At 39.4% G+C, this 21,852-nt stretch overlaps 1 long non-coding RNA gene across 1 annotated transcript in view; it reads right to left on the bottom strand.

Moving 5' to 3' along the window:
* Nucleotides 1-21,594, bottom strand: part of LOC129039453 (uncharacterized) — a 139,648-nt gene extending 118,054 nt beyond the window's left edge. The window contains exons 1-2 of the long non-coding RNA XR_008503323.2: nt 21,353-21,594; nt 13,937-14,134 (exon numbers count right to left, since the gene is read on the bottom strand). This is a non-coding gene — a long non-coding RNA (uncharacterized LOC129039453). The remainder of the gene's footprint in view (nt 1-13,936; nt 14,135-21,352) is intronic.
* Nucleotides 21,595-21,852: the final 258 nt, after the last annotated feature.

Below are 21,852 nucleotides of genomic sequence, written 5' to 3'. Positions count from 1 at the left end.
TTTTTCAGATATATTCATATATTTACCAATATTGCTTACTATTTCTCTTTGTATCTTAATCCTTGCTTTGTGGTTTGATTTTTTTGTTTTTTGGTTTTTTGTTTTTTTGTGTGAGACAGGCTCTCTCATTCTGTCACCCAAGATAGAGTGCAGTAGTGCGATCTCAGCTCACTGCAACCTCCACCTCCCGAGTTCAAGCGATTCTCCCACCTCAGCCTCCCAAGTATCTGGGACTACAGATATGTGCCACCACACCCAGCTAATTTTTCTATTTTTAATAGAAACAGGGTTTCATCATGTTGGCCAGGCTGGTCTCAAACTCCTGACCTCAAGTGATCCGCCTGCCTTGGCCTCCCAAAGTGCTGAGATTACCAGCGTGAGCCATCACACCCCGCCTGTGGTTTCATTTTTAAATGAGGATCTGTGAATAATAAATTCTTGGACTTTTGCCAGAAAAATTAACTTCGCCTTCATTATAAAATAATAGTTTTGCTGAATAAGGAACTCAATGTATTTTCTCAGCTAATTGAAGATGTTATCCATTGCCTTTTGGCCTTTGTTTTTGCTCTTAAGAAGTCTGCTTATACATATGTAACTAACCTGCACATTGTGCACATGTACCCTAAAACTTAAAGTATAATAATAATAAAATAAAATAAAATTTAAAAATGAAAAAAAAAGAAGTCTGCTTAATACCTATTTAGTTTGCAGGTTATTTTGTCTTTTTCTGTCTGGTAATATTTAGAATTTTGTCTTTGTCTTGATGTTACACAGTTTCACTACTATGTGTCCAGTCCATTTTCATTATTCCTGCTTTAGGAGTGTGCATCTTAAAACTTTACAGTAATGTCTTCCATCAATTTTGAAAAATTCTTAAGCATTCTTTCTTTGAACTTTGCTTTTCCTCCATGCTTTCTATATTCTCTTTCTGGAATTCAAATGTATTTTGGATCTTCTCATTCTAGTCTCTATTGCTGTTAACCTTGTTTTTATGTATTTTTAAGTCTGTCTGCAATGCTGTATACACAACTTCCTCAGGCCTACCTTCCAATTCACTGACTTTCTTTTCAGTGTCTAATGTCCTGATTAGCCTATTGAGTTTTAGCCAATTACTAATATTTACTGTTTCTAAAATTACGATTTCCTTCTCCTAATATTTGTTCATAGTCTCATCTATGTGTATGTGTTATTATCACCCAAAGTTCATAGTTTAAGATTCACATTTTCAGGTATCTTTATAGCAATGCCCCATTTCCCATTACCAATTTTCTATATTAGTCCGTTCTCACATTGCTATAAACAAATGCCTGAAACTGGGTAATTTATAAAGAAAAGAGGTTTAGTTGGCTTACAGTTCTGCAGGCTGTACATGTTCTAGGGAGGCCTCAGGAAACTTACAATCATGGTGGAAGGTGAAGGGGAATCAGGCAATATCTTACATGGCTGGAGCAGGAGGAAGAGAGAGAAGGGGGAGGTGCTACACACTTTTAAACAACCAGATCTCGTGAGAACTCACTATCATAAGAATGGCAAAGGGGAACTCCACCTCCTTGATCCAATCACCTCCCACCAGGCCCCTCCTCCGACACTGGGGATTAAAATTTGATGTAAGATTTGGGCAGGGACACAAATCCAAACCATATCAGGGCCTATGCCCATAAAATCAGCAGGAAGCAGTTACAGAAGATGGACCTCCACCCTTCTTCAGCCCCCTTAAGATTAAGGAGTATCTAATATCTGAGGGGGGAATGAGGTAGGAGACTGGCAGGACTTATTTTCTGGTACTGATAGGATAAGTGAAAAAAACAGCAGAAACTAGCAGATGGTAACAAAAGCAATCCCTAGTTGCCCTCATTACTCATTAGTATAAGACACCAGCACCATGACAGTTTTCAAATGCCATGGTAAGGACCCAGAAGTTATTGTCCCTTCCCATGACAATGAACGAGAAGTTACCACCCCTTTCCTAGAAAGCTTTAAATAAACTACTCTTCAATTTGCATTAACCCACCACTGATTGGCATATGATCAAAAGTGGGTATAAGTGGGTATAGAGTTGCCAATAGTCCATTCATTGCCAACTTGGCACATTATCTATGAGTCAGCCCTGCTCTGCAAGGAGCAGTAAAGTTCAATAAAAGATTGCTGTCTAAAACCACTGGCTTGCCCTTGAATTCATTCCTGGGCAAAGTCAAGAACTTTCCTGGGCTAAGCTCTAATTTTGGGGCATGTCTGTCCTGCATCAAATGGATAAAGAAAATCTGATACATACATACATATATATATAGATATATAGATATATAGATATAGATACATATATGTGTATGTATGTAGTGGAATACTATTCAGCTTTTAAAAAACAAGGAAATTCTGTCATTTGTGACAACATGGATGAACCTGGAGGACATTAGGTTAAGTGAAATGTAAGGCACAGAAAGATAAATACCCCGTGATCTCACTTATATGTGGAATCTTAAAAAGTTGAATGAAGAAGCAGAGAGCAGAATGGTGGTTACCAGGTACTGGGAGCAGGGAAATGGAGGACAGAAAATGGGGGATTTGGGGAGTTGTTTGTCGAAGGATACAAAATTTAGTTTCATAGAAGAAATAAGGAAGTCAGAATATCTATTTTATAACATGGCGACTATAGTTAAAACAACGTTATTGTATTCTTGAAAAATCACTGAAGATTTTAAGTGTTCTCATCATAAAAAAAGGATAAGTATATGAGCTAATATATGTTAATTAGCATGATTTAGCATTCTGTGATGTATACACATTTCAAGACATCATGTTATACATGATAATTGTATAAAATTTTTATTTGTCAGTTTAAATATATAAATTTTAAAATGAAGTACTCACATCAGGGATATATTTGTATTTTCTAAGGTAACAACAATAACAATTTAAAATGCATAATACAAAACTAACAAAGGCTGATCATAGAATAATTTATAAAAATATTCCAAAAGGAGGCCAAGAGGCCAGATGCAGTGGCTCATGCCTATAATCCTGGCACTTTGGAAGGCAGAGGCGAGTGGATTCCTTGAGCCCGAGAGTTCAAAGCCAGCCCAAGCAACACGGCAAAACCCCATCTCTACAAAAAATACAAAAATTAGCTGAGTATGTTGGTGTGCACCTGTAGCCCCAGGTACTCGGGAGGCTGAGGTGGCAGGATGACTTGAGCTTGGGAGGTGAAGGTTGCAAGAGAGACCACACCACTGCACTGCAGCCTCGGCAACAAAGCCAGACACTGTCTCAGTAAATAAATAGGAGGCCAAAAACATAAGAAAACATAGAATACAAAATAGGTGAAAAAACTAGAAAACAAGCAATAAAATCATCTTAGACCCATATATATCAATCAATAATTCCAGTAATTATAAATGGACTAAACGGCCACATTTTATTTGTTTTTACTTAAGTTTTTATTTATTTATTTATTATTTCCATAGGTTTTAGGGGGACAGGTGGTATTTGGTTACACTAGTAAGTTCTTTAGTGGTGATTTGTGAGATTTTAATGCACCCATCACCCAAACAGTATACAGTGAACCCAATTTGTAGTTTTTTATCCCTCACTCCCTTCCCACCCTTTCCCACTGAGTCCCCAGTGTCATTCTTATGGCTTTGCATCCTCATAGTTTAGCTCCTCCCATTTATGAGTGAGAACATATGATGTTTGGTTTTCCATTCCTGAGTTACTTCACTTAGAATAGTCTCCAATCCCATCCAGATTGCTGCAAATGCCATTAATTCATTCCTTTTTATGGCTGAGTAGTTTTCCACCATATATATATATACCACAGTTTCTTTGTCTACTCGTTGACTCATGGGTATTTGGGTTGGTTCCACATTTTTGCAGTTGTGACTTATGCTGCTATAAACATGCATGTGCAAGTATCTTTTCTGTATAATGACTTCTTTTGCTCTGGGTAGATACCCACTAGTGGCATTGCTCGATCGAATGGTAGTTCTACTTCTAGTTCTTTAAGGAATCTCCAAACTGTTTTCTATAGTGGTTGTACTAGTTTACATTCCCACCAGCAGTGTAAAAGTGTTCCCTGTTCACCGCATCTATGCCAACATCCATTATTTTCTGATTTTTTTGAAAAGAACATAAAACTTTATTAAGAACATCTTATACTGTCATCAGATACAGCCAAAGAAAAATGGGTAAACAAACAGGGAAAGTTCATCTTCCCATGTGCTATTGCCACCTCAGAACAGACTCCTGTGTAGATGGCTGGAACAACAGTTGGCAACAAATGCTCTGTATAAATAATTCATCAAGTAACACAATGTTACCTTTCCATACAGAGAAGAATTGGGCTTACATTTTAAGCTTTGATATAGTGCAACAACTATGAAACAAGACTACATCTTTAGGAGCTATTTCTTAATAGAATACAAAGCAGTTTAGTAGCTGTATGTTATTTCAGATAATGTAATTTTTTTAATGAAAAATTCAGAAAGGACATTCTAACTTTCCCAATTAGTTAATTTGTACTGTTGAGTTTTTTTCTCTCTAAAGATTTCTCAGAATCAGTTCAGTAACTATACTTTAAAAAGATGAGTTGCTCATCTACAGTGATGATTGACAACTTAGTTTTGTGATTTTGCAAATCAAGATGCCTGGGTCATCCCCACTTTTGCTGATTCTGAAAGATTTCTTTATAAAAACCCTGATTCAGAGAAGCAGGAGCAAGGTGGTATTGCATTGTGGTTTTGATTTGCATTTCCCTGATCCTTACTGATGCTGAGTATTTCTTCATATGTTTGTTGGCCATTTGTATATCTTCTTTTGATAATTGTCTGTTCATGTCCTTAGCTCACTTTTTGATGAGATTGTTTCTTTCTTTCTTGATAATTTGCTTGAGTTTGTTGTAGATTCTGGATATTAGTCCTTTGTCAGATGTATAGATTGTGAAGATTTTTCCCACTCTGTGGGCTGTCTGTTTACTCTGCGGACTATTCCCTTTGCCGTGCAAAAGCTCTTTCGTTTAATTAAGTCCCAGCTATTTATCTTTGTTTTTATTGCATTTGCTTTTGGTTCTTGGATATGAAATCCTTGCCTAAGCCAATGTCTACAAGGGTTTTTCCAACGTTACCTTCTAGAATTTTTATAGTTTCAGGTCTTAGATTTAAGTCCTTCGTCTTTCTTGAGTTGATTTTTATATAAGGTGAGACATGAGGATCCAGTTTCATTCTCCTACATGTGGCTTGCCAATTATCCTAGCACCATTTGTTGAATAGGGTGTCCTTTACCCACTTTATGTTTTTGTTTGCTTTGTCAAAGATCAGCTGGCTGTAAGTATTTGGGTTTATTTCTGGGTTCTCTATTCTGTTCCATTGGTCTATGTCCCTATTTTTATACCAGTACCATCCTGTTTTGGTGACTATGGCCTTATAGTATAGTTTGAAATCAGGTAATGTGATGCCTCCAGATTTGTTCTTTTCGCTTAGCCTTGCTTTGGCTATTTGGGCTCTTCTTTGGTTCCATATGAATTTTAGGATTGTTTTTTCTAGTTCTGTGAAGAATGATGCTGGTATTTGGATGGGAATTGCATTGAATTTGTAGATTGCTTTTGGCAGTATGCTCATTTTCACAATATTGATTCTACCCATCCATGAGCATGGGGTGTGTTTCCATTTGTTTGTGTCATCTTTGATTGTTTTCAGCAGTGTTTTGTAGTTTTCCTTGTAGAGGTCTTTCACCTCCTTGGTTAGGTATATGCCTAAGTTTTTTTGGTTGTGTGATTTGTTTGTTTGTTTGTTGCAGCTATTGTAAAAAGTGGTTGAGTTCTTGATTTGATTCTCAGCTTGGTCACTGCTGGTGTACAGGAGAGCTACTGATTTGTGTACATTATTTTTGTATCCAGAAAATTTGCTGAATTATTTTATCAGTTCTAGGAGCTTCTTGGAGGAGTCTTCTGGGTTTTCTAGGTATACAATCATATCATCAGCAAACAGTGACAGTTTGACTTCCTCTTTACCGATTTGGATGCCTCCTTTCTTTCTCTTGTCTGATTGCTCTGGCTAGGACTTCCAGTACTATGTTGAAGTGGTGAAAGTGGGCATCCTTGTCTTGTTCTGATTCTCAGAGGGAATGCTCTCAACTTTTCCCCATTCAGTATTATGTTGGCTGTGCGTTTATCATACATGGTTTTTATTACATTGAGGTATGTCCCTTGTAGGCTGATTTTGCTGAGAGTTTTAATCATAAAAGCGTGCTGCATTTTGTCTAATGCTTTTTCTATGTCTATTGAGATGATCATGTGATTTTTGTTTTTAATTCTGCTTATGTGGTATATTACATTTACTGACGTGCATATGTTAGAACATCCCTGCATCCCTGCTATGAAACCCACTTGATCATGGTGGATTATCTTTTTGATATGTTGTTGGATTTGGTTAGCTGGTATCTTGTTAAGGATTTTTGCATCTATGTTCATCAGGGATATTGGTCTGTAGTTTTCCTTTTTGTTGTTGTTATGTTCTTTTGTTCTTTCCTGGCTTTGGTATTAGGATGATACTGGCTTCATAAAATGATTTAGGGAGGATTCCTTCTTTCTCTATCTTGTGGAATAGTGTCAGTAGGATTGGTACCAATTCTTCTTTGAATGTCTGGTAGAATTCAATTGTGAATCCATCTGGCCCTGGACTTTTTTTTGTAATTTTTTTATTAACATTTCAATCTTGCTGCTTGTTATTAGTCTGTTCAGGGTATCTAATTCTTCCTGATTTAAGTTATGAGGGTTTTCTCCTCCCAGGAATGTATCGATCTCCTCTAGGTTTTCTAGTTTATGCACATAAAGGTGTTCATAGTAGCCTCAAATGATCTTTTGTATTCTGTGGTGTCAGTTGTAATATCTCCCATTTCATTTCTACTTGAGCTTCTTTGGATTTTCTCTCTTTTTGGTTAATCTTGCCAATGGTCTATCAAGTTTATGTTTTCAAAGAACCAGCTTTTTGTTTCACTTCTGTATTTTTTTGTTTCAATTTCATTTAGTTCTGCTCTGATCTGGGTTATTTCCTTTCTTCTGCTGGCTTTGGGCTTGGTTCTTGTTTCTCTAGTTCCTTGAGGTGTGACCTTAGATTGTCTATTTGTGCTCTTTCAGACTTTCTGATGTAGGCATATAGGGCTAAGAACTTTCCTCTTAGCACCGCCTTTGCTGTATCCCAGAGGTTTTAGTAGGTCATGTCACTATTGTTATTCAGCTTGAATAATTTTTTAATTTTCATCTTGATTTCATTGTTGACCCAATGATCATTCAGGAGCAGGTTATTTAATTTCCATGTATTTGCATGGTTTTAAAGGTTCCATTTGGAGCTGATTTCCAGTTTTATTTCACTGTGGTCTGAGAGAGTGTTTAACATAATTTCAGTTTTCTTAAATTTATTGAGACTTGTTTTGTGGCCTATCATGTGGTCTATCCTGGAGAAAGTTCCATGTGCTGAAGAATTGAACGTATATTCTGCAGTTGTTGGGTAAAATGTTCTGTATATATCTGTTAAGTCTATTTGTTCCAGGGCATAGTTTAAATTCATTGTTTTTTTGTTGGCTTTCTGTCTTAATGATCTGTCTGGTGCTGTCAGTGGTGTATTAAAGTCCCCCACTAGTATTGTGTTGCTGTATATATCATTTCTTAGGTCTAGTAGTAATTGTTTTATAAATTTGGGAGCTCCAGTGTTAGGTGCATATATATTTAGGATTGTGATATGTTCCTGTTGGACAAAAAATGCCACATTTTAAAAACAAAAATTATCAAACTGGATTAAATGGCAATATAAATGTCAGTTGATAGGATAGTCAATACTATACTCAACAATGTAATGAAGAGTAAGAAAGGGCTGGGCTTGGTGGCTCATGCCTGTAGTCCCAGCACTTTGGGAGGCCCGAGGCAGATGGATCACCTGAGATAAGGAGTTCAGACCAGTCTGGCCAATATGGTAAAACCCTGTCTCAACTAAAAATACAAAAAAATTAGCTGGGTGTGGTGGCGGGCACCTGTAATCCCAGCTACTTCGGGAGGCTGAGGCAGGAGAATCACTTGAACCCAGGAGGCAGAGGTTGCAGTGAGTCGAAGTCACGCCATTGCACTCCAGCCTGGGCGACAAGAGCGAAACTCTGTCTCAAAAAAAAAAAGGGAAGAAAGAACTCAAACTTATATGTAGTGATCATGACAATAAGGAATTTTGTCTGTGTGAGCTCTGAAAATTTTATAAAGTTTTTAAATATGGAGTTCATGCTTAGTGATTGAGTTATTTAATGTCAAATGATATCTAAGCATTTATTTTTATCATTTCATTAATCAAGTACACAATATGTATTTAAGGAATTATGATAAAGTAAACCAATCTTCTACCCATATCACTGTACCTATTTGATTTATCAAAATTTGTCCTCCCTAAATTCCATGTTCTGAAATGTGTTTAGAAAGAAATAGTAAGGCATGGTGCCACGCACCTGTGATTCCAGCTACTCAGGAGGCAAGGCAGAAGGATCACTTGAGCCTGGGAGTTTGAAGCCAGCCTAGGCAATATAGTAAGACCCTGTCTCAAAAATTAATTAATTAATTAATAATAACAAGTGGTAGCCTTGCTCTTGGTCAAAACATTGACTTTGGGCCGGGCGCGGTGGTTCATGCCTGTAATCCCAGCACTTTGGGAGGCCAAGATGGGCGGATGACAAGGTCAAGAGATTGAGATCATCCTGGCTAACATGGTGAAACCTCGTCTCTACTAAACATACAAAAAAATTAGCCGGGCGTGGTGGCGGGGGTCTTTGGTCCCAGCTACTCAGGAGGCTGAGGCAGGAGAATGGCGTGAACCCGGGAGGTTGAGCTTGCAGTGAGCTGAGATCGCACCACTGCACTCCAGCCTGGACGACAGAGTGAGACTCCATCTCAAAAAAAAAAAAAAAAATTTTTGACAGGGCACAGTGTCTCACACCTGTAATCTCAGCACTTTGGGAGGCCAAGGTGGGCAAATCACAAGATCAGGAGTTCGAGACCAGCCTGGCCAACATGGTGAAACCCCATCTCTACTAAAATACAAAAATTAGCCAGGTGTGGTGGTGCATGCCTGTAATCCCAGCTACCTGGGAGGCTGAGGCAGAAGAATTGTTTGAATCCAGGAGGCAGAGGTTGCAGTGAGCTGAGATCCTGCCATTGCACTCCAGCCTGGGCGACAGAGCAAGACTCCATCTTAGGGAAAAAAAAAAAAAAAAGACTGACTTTGGTTTATTATTTTATCGAGTTTTTTTCCATTAGTACATTACTTATCTATTTATCAGTTATTGGATACAAAAGTTTCTGGAACTGAGTTCCTCACAATTGTTCCTCATAATTGTTTGGATGTAGTCCATTCCAAATAATAACTATCTATTTAAGTCTATTAAGTCTATTTTTTAAAAAAAAGAAAACAACCCTGAATAGCAAAATGACTAAAGAAAAATAATAAAATTATCTAAGATTAGTCATAGATTTTTATCAGCTAAAAACAGAAGGAATTTCCAAACCAACAAAGAGTAGATTAAACAAAGGCAAAAATAAAATGAGAGAATAGAAAATGAGATGAAAAAAGAAGAAAAATTATAGCAGCCTAGTTTAATGAGGTGCTTTGCCAATCTCTGAAATGTGTCTGTCCAGTCTAAGAAAAGTTGAAAAGAAAAAAATGGGCCGGGTGCGGTGGCTCATGCCTGGAATCCCAGCACTTTGGGAGGCCAAGGCAGGCGGATCACAAGGTCAGGAAATCGAGACCATCCTGACTAACACAGTGAAACCCCGTCTCTACTAAAAATACAAAAAAAAAAAAAATTAGTCAGGCGTGGTGGCGGGTGCCTGTAGTCCCAGCTACATGAGAGGCTGAGGCAGGAGAATGGTGTGAGCCTGGGAGGTGGAGCTTGCAGTGAGCCGAGACCACACCACTGCACTCCAGCCTGGGTGACAGAGCAAGACTCTGTCTCAAAAAAAAAAAAAAATCAGATGCATATCAGTGAACTTTACACCTTTCAGATCTATTCAATGGTGGACTGAACGACTGTGGAAAGGAGCATCTTCTTTATCTTATGAAGTACCCTATGGTCCAGCGGCAATTCTGATGAAACCACACTGCTTTGTAACTTACGGACATCTTCATACACTAAATAAGAAAAATTACATTAAAACTAACCACCATCCAATCACTTTTGACTAGGTGTTAAAAGGACTCACATTTTACCTTTTGTCCATCTGACAAATTCCTACTTATTTGCGATTCAGCTCAAATGTCATCTCATTTGTAAAGTCTTCCTAAACACCTACTAAGGGAGACTGCCCTCCACACAGTTCCCAAACCATTTTATATACCTCAATTATTCTCTGCTTATACGTTTACCCCCTTTACTAGATTCTGTGCACCTGGAGGTGAGAAACCAGATGTTTTTCATCTTTGTTTCTCCAGAGTTAAGCTTAGCTGGTTCATGAAAATCATTCAAAAATTACTGAAAGAATCTCAGTCTTAAGAGGAAAAAACTAAACAACTATGATATACAGTAACAAACAGCTTAGGAACAAAATATTACAGGAGGAATGATAATTTCACCCTAATAGAGTGCTGGGATACTTCACAAAAAGATGATATTTGATCTGCTTTGAAGAAGTCATAAGTTAGATGAAGCAAATAAAAGTGGATTTTAAAAGGTGAAATCAAGTCCATTCCAAGGAGTGAATATGAGTCAATGCCCAGAGGTAGGACAGTATGAAGGGTCTAACAAGAGTGAGTGGACAGGCCTTGCTGGACTATAAGTGAAAAGTTGTATCAGAAATGATATCAGAAAAGTAGATTGGGACCCAATTGAGAAGTCCTTTGAATGCCATAGTAAATAAAGCTTTAATTATTTATCTTACAGACAATGTGGAGCCATTGGTTTTAAAGAAGAGCATCAAAATTAAATTTCTTCTTTCAAAATTTTATTCTCCCCAAATTAACGAATATTATTCAAGTTATAGATTCAGTTTCACCAAAGGTCATGTCTCAATCCTTCTCCTCTACAGGAAAGCAATTCTAAAAAAATAGAAAAGAAAAACTTCAGATAAAACTGGTTTTGGTAGGACTACCCTCAGGCAGGACAGCATAGGATACAAGAATCAAATGATTGGCAATAGAAGACTTATTTAAGATTAAAACTGTACTGATCATCAGACAAGTGACTAGATCTGATTTGTTCAAATTAGAGTTTGTAATTTGTTTTGAATACAAAGCAAGGTATGGTCATTTAAAAACAGACAATACTAAAAAATGTAAAAAAAAAAAAAAAAAAGAGGGAAGTGAAAATTACTACAACCATCCTCATCCCTTGAAATGACTCTGCTATTAACATTTAAGTTAAATCATTAACTTTCTTCAATGCCTGAGTATACATACAGATAGATTCTTCATTTTTCCAAGTAGATTTTTTCAAACTTACATACCTGCATCTTTTCACTCAATATACCATTAAAATTTTTCCATAATATGTATCTATATAATATTTAATCAGTGCATAATTTATTTAAACACTCCCCTGTAAGTGGACTTTATCTTTTTATTTAAACCAATGCTACAGTAAATGTATGCCTCTTTACACATTTATCTAAATTTTTCCTGGAGTTAAATTTTCAAAAAAGTAATTTCTGAATCAAAAGGTATCTGGTGCAGCAGCTGTAGAGACAGGGTGCAGAACCCCTGCCCTGCAATCACAAGGCAGTTTCTTCTCTATCCCAACTAAAGAATGTGGGGCTGGTAAGATTACAGAGAAAAGAGAAAGGAATATTCTGAATCTGTGTATGAAATTCTTGTGAGCAGTACATGTAAGAAACTGATCAGAGGCCGAGTGTGGTGGCACACACCTGTAGTCCCCACTACTTGGGAGGCTGAGGCATGAGAATCAATTGAACCCAGAAGGTAGAGGTTGCAGTGAGACAATATAGAGCCATTGCACTCCAACCTGGGCAACAGACTTTTGCACTCAGTCTCTAAATAAATAAATAGGCCAGGCACAGTGGCTCACGCCTGTAATCCCAGCACTTTGGGAGGCCGAGGCAGGCGGATCATGAGGTCAGGAGATCGAGACCATCCTGGCTAACATGGTGAAACCCCGTCTCTACTAAAAATACAAAAATTAGCCAGGTGTGGTGGCCCGCCCCTGTAGTCCCAGCTACTCGGGATGCTGAGGAAGCAGAATTACTTGAACCCAGGAGGCGGAGGTTGCAGTGAGCCAAGATCGCGCCACTGCACTCCAGCTGGGGTGACAGAGCAAGATTCTGTCTCAAAAATAAATAAATAAATAAATAAATAATTTTTTAAAAACCTGATCAGAAATGACACCTACAAAACCTGAGAGCTTAACAGTGATGTGAAACATCACCAGGCTTCAGACTGACCTCTAAGTAGCACACAAGTAGGGTAAGCCAGAATAGCACTATAAAGACTTTGAACACTAAATAGACATTTGCATCATGGCCCATAAACATGGGTCAAGATATGTGTTCTGAACCTAAACAAGTTGACTGCCTACTAGAACAGAAACGTTAAATAGAAACCAGGCCTCAATGCACCATATTCAAACTGCCCAACATATAAACAAAAAAATCACTTGTCATTATCAAGAACCACAAAAATCTAAATAAGAAAATTCAAACAGTGTCAACACCAAGGTGACACAGGTATTGCAACTATCTCACAAGCATTTCGCAGCAGCTATCATAAAAAATGTTCCAACAAGCAATTATGAATAACTTTGAAATTTTTTTAATAGAACATCTTAGCAACAAATATAAAATATAAGAAAGAAGAAAATGGAAATTTTACAGCTGAAAATAAAATAACCAAAATGAAAACTCACAGATGGATTCAATAACAGAATGAAGATGACAAAAGAAAGAATCAGTGAACTCAAAGACAGAGCAATTGAAATTTTCCAGCCTGAACTGAGAGGAAAATACACTGAAAGAAAAAATGAACAGGCGAGATTCAAGATGGCCGAATAGGAACAGCACCAGTCTGCAGCTCCCAGTGAGATGGAGGCAGAAGGTGGGTGATTTCTGCATCTCCAACCAAGGCACACGTTTCATTTAATTGGGACTGGTTGGACAGTGGGTGCAGCCCATGGAGGGCAAGCCGAAGCAGGATGGGGCATCACCTCACCTGGGAAGCGCAAGGGGTCGGTGAATTTTCCCCCCTACCCAAGGGATACCATGAGGGTCTGAGACTGAGGAACTCCAGCACAGATACTGTGCTTGTCCCACAGTCTTCGCAACCTGCAAACCAGGAGATTCCCTCCAGTGACTACCCCACCAGGGCCCTAGGTTTCAAGCACAAAACTGGGCGGCCAGTTGGGCAGACACTGAACTAGCTGTAGGAGTTTTTTTTTTTTTCCCATACCCCAGTGGCACCTGGAACGCCAGCAAGACAGAACCGTTCACTCCCCTGGAAAGGGGCTGAAGCCAGGGAGCCAAGTGTTCTAGTTTTGCCAGTCTCACCCACATGGAGCCCAGGAAACTAAGATCCACTGGCCTGAAATTCTCACTGCCAGCACAGCAGCAATCTGAGATCCACCTGGGACGGCTTAGCTTGGTGGTGGAAGAGGTGTCCGCTATTGCTGAGACTTGAGTAGGCAGTTTTATGACCACAGTATAAACAAAGCTGCTGGGAAGTTCGAACTGGGCAGAGCCCACTGCAGCTCAGCAAGGCTGCTGTGGCCAGACTGCCAGATTGCTCCTCTCTGGACAGGGCATCTCTGTAAAAAAGGCAGCAGCCCCAGTTAGGGGCTTACAGTATACTTAAACATCCCTGCCTGATGGCTCTGAAGACAGCAGAGGACTTCCCAGTATAGCATTCGAGCTCTGCTAAGGGTCAGTCTGCCTCCTCAAGTGGGCCCCTGACCCCCTTGTATACTGACTGGGAGACACCTCCTAGTTGGGACCGACAGACACCTGATACAGGAGAGCTCTGGCTGGCATCTGGCAGGTGCCCCACTGGGTCGAAGCTTCCAGAGGAAAGAACAGGCAGCAATCTTTGCTGCTCTGCAGCCTCCACTGGTGATACGCAGGCAAACAGGGTCAGGAGTGGACCTCCAGCAAACTCCAGCAGACTGGCACCAAAGGGGCCTGTTAGAAGGAAAAGAAACAAACAGAAAGGATTAGCACGTCCACTCAAAGACCCCATCCAAAGGTCACCAACATCAAAGACCAAAGGCAGATAAATCCACAAAGATGGGGAAAAATTAGCACAAAATGTCTGAAAATTCCAAAAACTAGAACGCCTCTCTTCCTCCAAAGGATCACAACTCCTAGCCAGCAAGGGAACAAAACTGGACAGAGAAAGAGTTTGATGAACTGACAGAAGTAGACTTCAGAAGGTGTGTAATAACAAACAACTCCAAGCTCAAGAAGCATGTTCCAACCCAATGCAAGGAAGCTAAAAACCTTAAAAAAAAAGGTTAGTCAAATTGTTAACTAGAATAACCAATGTAGAGAAGAACATAAATGAACTGATGCAGCTGAAAAACACAGCACGAGAACTTCATGAAGAATACACAAGTTATCAATAGCCAAATTGATGAAGCAGAAGAAATGATATCAGTGATTGAAGATCAACTTAATGAAATAAAGAGAGAAGACAAGATTAGAGAAAAAAGAATAAAAAGGAATGAACAAACCCTCCAAGAAATATGGGATTTGCCGGGCATGGTGGCCCACGCCTGTAATCCCAGCACTTTGGGAGGCCGAGGCGGGTGAATCACGAGGTCAGGAAATCGAGACCATCCTGGCTAACATGGTGAAACCCCATCTCTACTAAAAATACAAAAAATTAGCTGGGTATGGTGGCGGGCACCTGTAGTCCCAGCTACTCGGGAGGCTGAGGCAGGAGAATGGCATGAACCCAGAAGGTGGAGCTTGCAGGTGGAGCCAAGATCATGCCACTGCACTCCAGCCTGGGCAACAGAGCAAGACTCCATCTCAAAAAAAAAAGAAGAGAAATATGGGGCTATGTGAAAAGAACAAATCTACATCTGATTGGTGTACCTGAAAGTGACAGGGAGAATGGAACCAAGTTGGAAAACACTCTTCAGGATATTATCCAGGAGAACTTCTCCAACCTAGCAACACAGGCCAACATTCAAATTCAGGAAATACAGAGAACACCACAAAGATAATCCTCAAGAAGAGCAACCCCAAGACATATAATCATCAGATTCACCAAGGTTGAAATGAAGGAGAAAATGTTAAGGGCAGCCAGAGAGAAATGTCGGGTTACCCACAAAGGGAAGCCCATCAGACTAACAGCAGATCTCTCTGCAGAAACCCTACAAGACAGAAGAGAGTGGGGGCCAATATTCAACGTTCTGAAAGAAAAGAATTTTCAACCCAGAATTTCATATCCAGCCAAATTAAGCTTCATAAGGGAAGGAGAAATAAAATCCTTTACAGACAAGCAAATGCTGAGGGATTTTGTCACCACTAGACCTGCCCTACAAGAGCTCCTGAGGGAAGCACTAAACATGGAAAGGAACAACTGGTACCAGCCACTGCAAAAACATACCAAATTGTAAAGAACATTGACACTATGAAGAAACTGCTTTAACTAATGGGCAAAACAACCAGCTAGCATCATAATGACAGGATCAAATTCACACATAACAATATTAACCTTAAATGTAAATGGGCTAAATGCCCCAATTAAAAGACACAGACTGGCAAATTGGATAAAGAGTCAAGACCCACCACTGTGCTGTATTCAGGAGACCTATCTCATATGCAAAGACACACATAGACTCAAAATAAAGGGATGGAAGAATATTTACCAAGCAAATGGAAAGCAAAAAAAAGCAGGAGTTGCAATCCTAATCTCAGATAAAACAGACTTTAAATCAATAAAGATCAAAAGAGACAAAGAAGGGCATTACATAATGGTAAAGGGAACAATGCAGCAAGAAGAGCTAACTATCCTAAATATATATGCAACCAATACAGGAGCACCCAGATTCATAAAGCAAGTTCTTAGAGACCTAGACTCCCAAACAATAATAGTGGGAGACTTTAACACCCCACTGTCAACATTAGACAGATCAATGAGACAGAAAATTAACAAAGATATTCAGGACTTGAACTCAGCTCTGGACCAAGCAGACCTAATAGACATCTACAGAACTCTCCACCCCAAATCAACAGAATATACATTCTTCTCAGCACCCCATCGCACTTATTCTAAAATTGACCGCATAATTGGAAATAAAACACTCCACAGCAAATGCAAAAGAATGGAAATCTTAACAAACAGTCTCTCAGACCACAGTGCAATCAAATTAGAACTCAGGATTAAGAAACTCACTCAAAACCGCACAAATAAAAGGAAACTGAACAACCTGCTCCTGAATGACTACTGGATAAATCATGAAACGAAGGCAGAAATAAAGATGTTCTTTGAAACCAATGAGAACAAAGACACAATGTACTAGACTCTCTGGGACACGTTTAAAGCGGTGTTTAGAGGGAAATTTATAGCACTAAATGCCCACAGGAGAAAGCAGGAAAGTTCTAAAATTGACACCCCAACATCGAAATTAAAATAACTAGAGAAGCAACAGCAAACACATTCAAAAAGTAGCAGAAGACATGAAATAACTAAGATCAGAGCAGAACTGAAGGAGATACAGACACAAAAAACCCTTCAAAAAATCAATGAATCCAGGAGCTGATTTTTTGAAAAAAATCAACAAAATAGACTGCTAGCCAGACTAATAAAGAAGAAAAGAGAGAAGAATCAAATAGATGCAATAAAAAATGATATAGGGCATATCATCACTGATCCCACAGGAATACAAACTACCATCAGAGAATACTATAAACACCTCTATGCAAATAAACCAGAAAATCTAGAAGAAATGGATAAATTCCTGGACACATACACCCTCCCAAGTCTAAGCCAGGAAGACACTGAATCCCTGAATAGACCAATAACAATTTCTGAAATTGAGGCAGTAATTAATAGCCTACCAACCAAAAAAGTCCAGGACCAGATGGATTCACAGCTGAATTCTACCAGAGGTATAGAGGAGCTGGTACCATTCCTTCTGAAACTATTCCAAACAATAGAAAAATAAGGACTCCTCCCTAACTCATTTTATGAGGCCAACATCATCCTGATGCCAAAACCTGGCAGAGACACAACAAAAAAAGAAAATTTCAGGCCAATATCCCTGATGAACATCATTGCGAAAATCCTCGATAAAATACTGGCAAACTGAATCCAGCAGCACATAAAAAAGCTTATCTACCATGATCAAGTTGTCTTCATCCCTGGGATGCAAGGCTGATTCAATATACGCAAATCAATAAACGTAATCCATCACATAAACAGAACCAATGACAAAAACCACACAATTATCTCAATAGATACAGAAAAGGCCTTGGATAAAATTCAACACCCTTTCATGCTAAAAACTCTCAATAAACTAGGTATCGATGGAACATATCTCAAAATAATAAGAGCTATTTATGACAAACCCACAGCCAATATCATACTGAATGGGCAAAAACTGAAAGCATTCCCTTTGAAAACAGGCACAAGACAAAGATGCCCTGTCTCACCACTCCTATTCAACATAGTATTGAAAGTTCTGGCCAGGGCAATCAGGCAAGAGAAAGCAATAAAGAGTATTCACATAGCAAGAGAGGAAATCAAATTGTCTCTGTTTGCAGATGACATGATTGTATATTTAGAAAGCCCCATTGTCTCAGCCCAAAATCTCCTTAAGCTGATAAGCAACTTCAGCAAAGTCTCAGGATACAAAATCAATGTGCAAAAATCAGAAGCATTCCTATACACCAATAATAGACAGAGAGCCAAATCATGAGTGAACTCCCATTCACAATTGCTACTAAGACAATAAAATACCTAGGAATACAACTTACAAGGGATGTGAAGAACCTCTTCAAGGAGAACTACAAACCACTGCTCAAGGAAATAAGAGATGACACAAACAAATGGAAAAACATTCCATGCTCACGGATAGGAAGAATCAATATCATGAAAATGGCCATACAGCCCAAAGTAATTTATAGATTCAATGCTATTCCCATGAAGCTACCACTGACTTTCTTCACAGAATTAGAAAAAACTACTTTAAACTTCACATGGAACCAAAAAAGAGACTGCATAACCAAGACAATCCTGGGCAAGAAGAACAAAGCTGGAGGTATCATGCTACCTGACTTCAAACTATACTATAAGGCTACAGTACCCAAAACAGCATGGTACTGGTACCAAAACAGATATATAGACCAACGGAACAGAACGGAGGCGTTAGAAATAACACCATACAGCTACAACCATCTGATCTTTGACAAACCTGACACACACAAGCAATGGGGAAAAGATTCCCGATTTAGTAAATGGTGTTGGGAAAACCGGCTAGCCATATGCAGAAAACTGAAACTGGACCCCTTCCTTACACCTTTTACAAAAATCAACTCAAAATGGATCAAAAACTTAAACGTAAGACTTAGGACTATAAAACTCCTAGAAGAAAACCTAGGCAATATCATTCAAGACAGAGGCATGGGCAAAGACTTCATGTCCAAAACACCAAAAGCAATGGCAACAAAAGCCAAAATTGACAAACGGGATCTAATTAAACTAAAGAGTTCCTGTGCAGCAAAAGAAACTATCATCAAAATGAACAGGCAACCTACAGAATGGGAAAAAACTTTTGCAATCTATCCATCTGACAAAGGGCTAATATCCAGAATCTACAAAGAACTTAAACAAATTTACAAGAAAAAAACAACCCCATCAAAAAGTAGGCAAAGGATATAAACAGACACTTCTCAAAAGAAGACATGTATGCAGCCAACAGACATATGAAAAAATGCTCATCATCACTGGTCACTACAGAAATGCAAATCAAAACCACAATGAGATTCCATCTCATGCCAGTTAGAATGGCAATCATTAAAAAGTCAGAAAACAACAGATGCTGGAGAGGTTGTGGAAAAATAGGAATGCTTTTACACTGTTGGTGGGAGTATAAATTAGTTCAACCATTGTGGAAGACAGTGTGGCAATTCCTCAAGGATCTAGAAGGGGAAATACCATTTGACCCAGCAATCCCATTATTGGGCATATACCCAAAGGATTATAAATCATTCTATGATAAAGACACATGCACACATATGTTTATTGTGGCACTATTCACAGTACCAAAGACTTAGAACCAACCCAAATGTCCATCAATGATAGACTAGATTAAGAAAATGTGGCACATATATATCATGGAATACTATGCAGCCATAAAAAAGGATGAGTTCATGTCCTTTGCAGGGACATGGATAAAGCTGGAAACCATAATTCTCAGCAAACTATCACAAGATCAGAAAACCAAACACCACATGTTCTTGCTCATAAGTGGGAGTTGAACAATGAGAACACATGGACACAGGGAGGGGAACATCACATACTAGGGCCTGTCAGAGGGTGGGGAGTCAGGGGAGGGATAACATTAGGAGAAATATCTAATGTCGGTGACAGGTTGATGGGTGCAAGAAACCACCAAGGCCCATGTATACCTATGTAACAAAACTGCACGTTCTGCACATGTAACCCAGAACTTAAAGTATAATAAAAAAAAATTAAAAAAAGAAAGAAAAGAAAAAATGAACTGAGCAACAAATATCTGTGGGACAATAACAAAGTTTCTAACATTCCTGTGACTGGAATTACAGAAGGAGAAGGCATAGGGTGCTAAAAAAAAAAAAAAAAAAATTAAGACAGGCTCTCACTCTGTTACACAGGCTGGAGTGTGGTGGCATGATCACAGCTCACTGCAGCCTCAAACTCCCAGGCTTAGGTGATCCTCCTGCTCAGCCTCCCGAGTAGCTGGGACCACTGACACGTGCCACCATGTCCAGCTAATTTTTTTTATTTTTTTTTGTAGAGACAGTGTTTCATCATGTTGTCCAGGCTGGTCTGAAAAAACTTTTTAACAAAATAATGATTGAAGACTTCTCAAACTTAATGAAAGACATAAATGTGTAATTCAAAAAGCTAAAACAACTTCTAATATAATAAACTCAGAAATCCATGCTCAGATACATCATAATCAAATTTCTGAAAACTTAAAAAAATCTTGAAAACATTCTGAAAGAAAAAGCATTATTTATAGGAGAACAACAATTAGAATTACAGTGGATTTCTCACCAAAAAACACAAAACAGGAAGAAAGTAGCACAACATTTTTCAACTGCTAAAAAATAAGACCTATCAGCCCAGAAGCTTATATCCAGAGATAATACTCTGAGGAATCTTCAAAATCATTTTTAGCAATATTACAGAATAGTAATCAATTGTATTCCTCTACGCTAGCAATAAAAAATAGGAAGACAAAATTGAAGCACAGTACTATTTACAACCACTCCAAAGAAAATTAAATATTTAAGTATAAATCTAACAAAATATGCACAGAATCAGCAGGCTGAAAACTACAAAATGCTGATGAAAAAATAAAAATAGATCTAAACAAACAGAGAGACATGCGGTGTCAGTTAACTGGAAGACAACAAAGATGTCAATTCTCTTTAAATCGGTCTATAGATTTAACATATTTCTTATCAAAAGCTTCCTTTTGTAGATATAGACAAACTGGTCCTAAAATCTATATGGAAAGTCAAAAGAACAAAAATTGCTAAAACAATATTAAAAAAGAATAGTAAAGTAGGAAGAATCACATTATCCAATGTTAAGATTTACTACTGTAAATTGCCAGGCCAAGATGGCTGATTAGAAACAGCTATGGTCCACAGCACTCAGAGGAACAAAAGAGGCAAGTGAGTATAGCATCTTCAACTGAAATATCCAGGTACTTGCATTGGAACTGATCAGGAAAACAACTCGACCCACAGAGAACAAAGAAAAGCAGGATGGGGCGACAGCCCCCCTGGGAGCGACAAAGAGACAAAGGAACCCCCACTCCCAGCCAAGGGAAGCAGTGAGTGATTGTGCGACCTCAGGAAACCATGCTTCTCCCATGGATCTTTGCGACTGGTGGATCAGGAGATTCCCTCATGAGCCCATGCCACCAAGGCCTTGGGTCCGACACACACAGCTGTGTGGAGTCTTGGCAGAGCAGCTGCTCAGACACACACAGAGACCCACGAGCTTTACATACTCTGGCCCAGGGCGGAGCACAGGAAGGGCCCCAAAACAGATATCACACCTGTTGTTCTGGGAGAAAGTAAAAGTCAAAAAAGCATTGCATTTAGTTCAGGTTTCAGCCAAACTGCGAGATACCACGTTATTTAAGAGGCGGGCGGAGGAAGGAAACCTACCGCTTTGGAAGAGGCGGAGGAAATCGCTTTCTTCCTTGTGACTCAGCCCTGGAGGAATTTCCCTTTTGAAATCTTGCGGTGGTGAGTAGGACCGCCAGGCCAGCAAGCAGGAGGCGGCCTCCTCGTAACCGCCAGGCGGCGACACCTAGGGAGGCGCGGTCGGGAGGCGAGACCCCTTCTCCCCTCTCTGTTCCCCCTCGCGCCCCTTCTCCCATCGCGGTTCCCCCTCGCGCCCCTTCTCCTCTCACATTTCCCCCTCACAAGCCTTCTCCCCTCCTGGTTCCCCCTCAAGCGCCTTCTCCCCTCAAATCTCCCTCAGCTTCCTTCTCTCCCTCTCATTTCTCTCCCCATTCTTTTACCTCTCCTAGTCCCGCCTTCCCCAGCACAATGGCACCTCTCTCACCCTAAATCTTCTCCCCACTCCTCTCAACCCGCTGACCGCCCTCGCCTCCCCACGCCCATCCCCTCTTCGCGCACGCACTGTCTACCTTTCTGCCCCT

The sequence above is a fragment of the Pongo pygmaeus genome, chromosome 5, assembly GCF_028885625.2.
Source record: "Pongo pygmaeus isolate AG05252 chromosome 5, NHGRI_mPonPyg2-v2.0_pri, whole genome shotgun sequence".
NCBI classification, from domain to species: Eukaryota; Metazoa; Chordata; class Mammalia; order Primates; family Hominidae; genus Pongo; species Pongo pygmaeus.
This window is presented reverse-complemented; position numbering and strand designations above follow the sequence as displayed.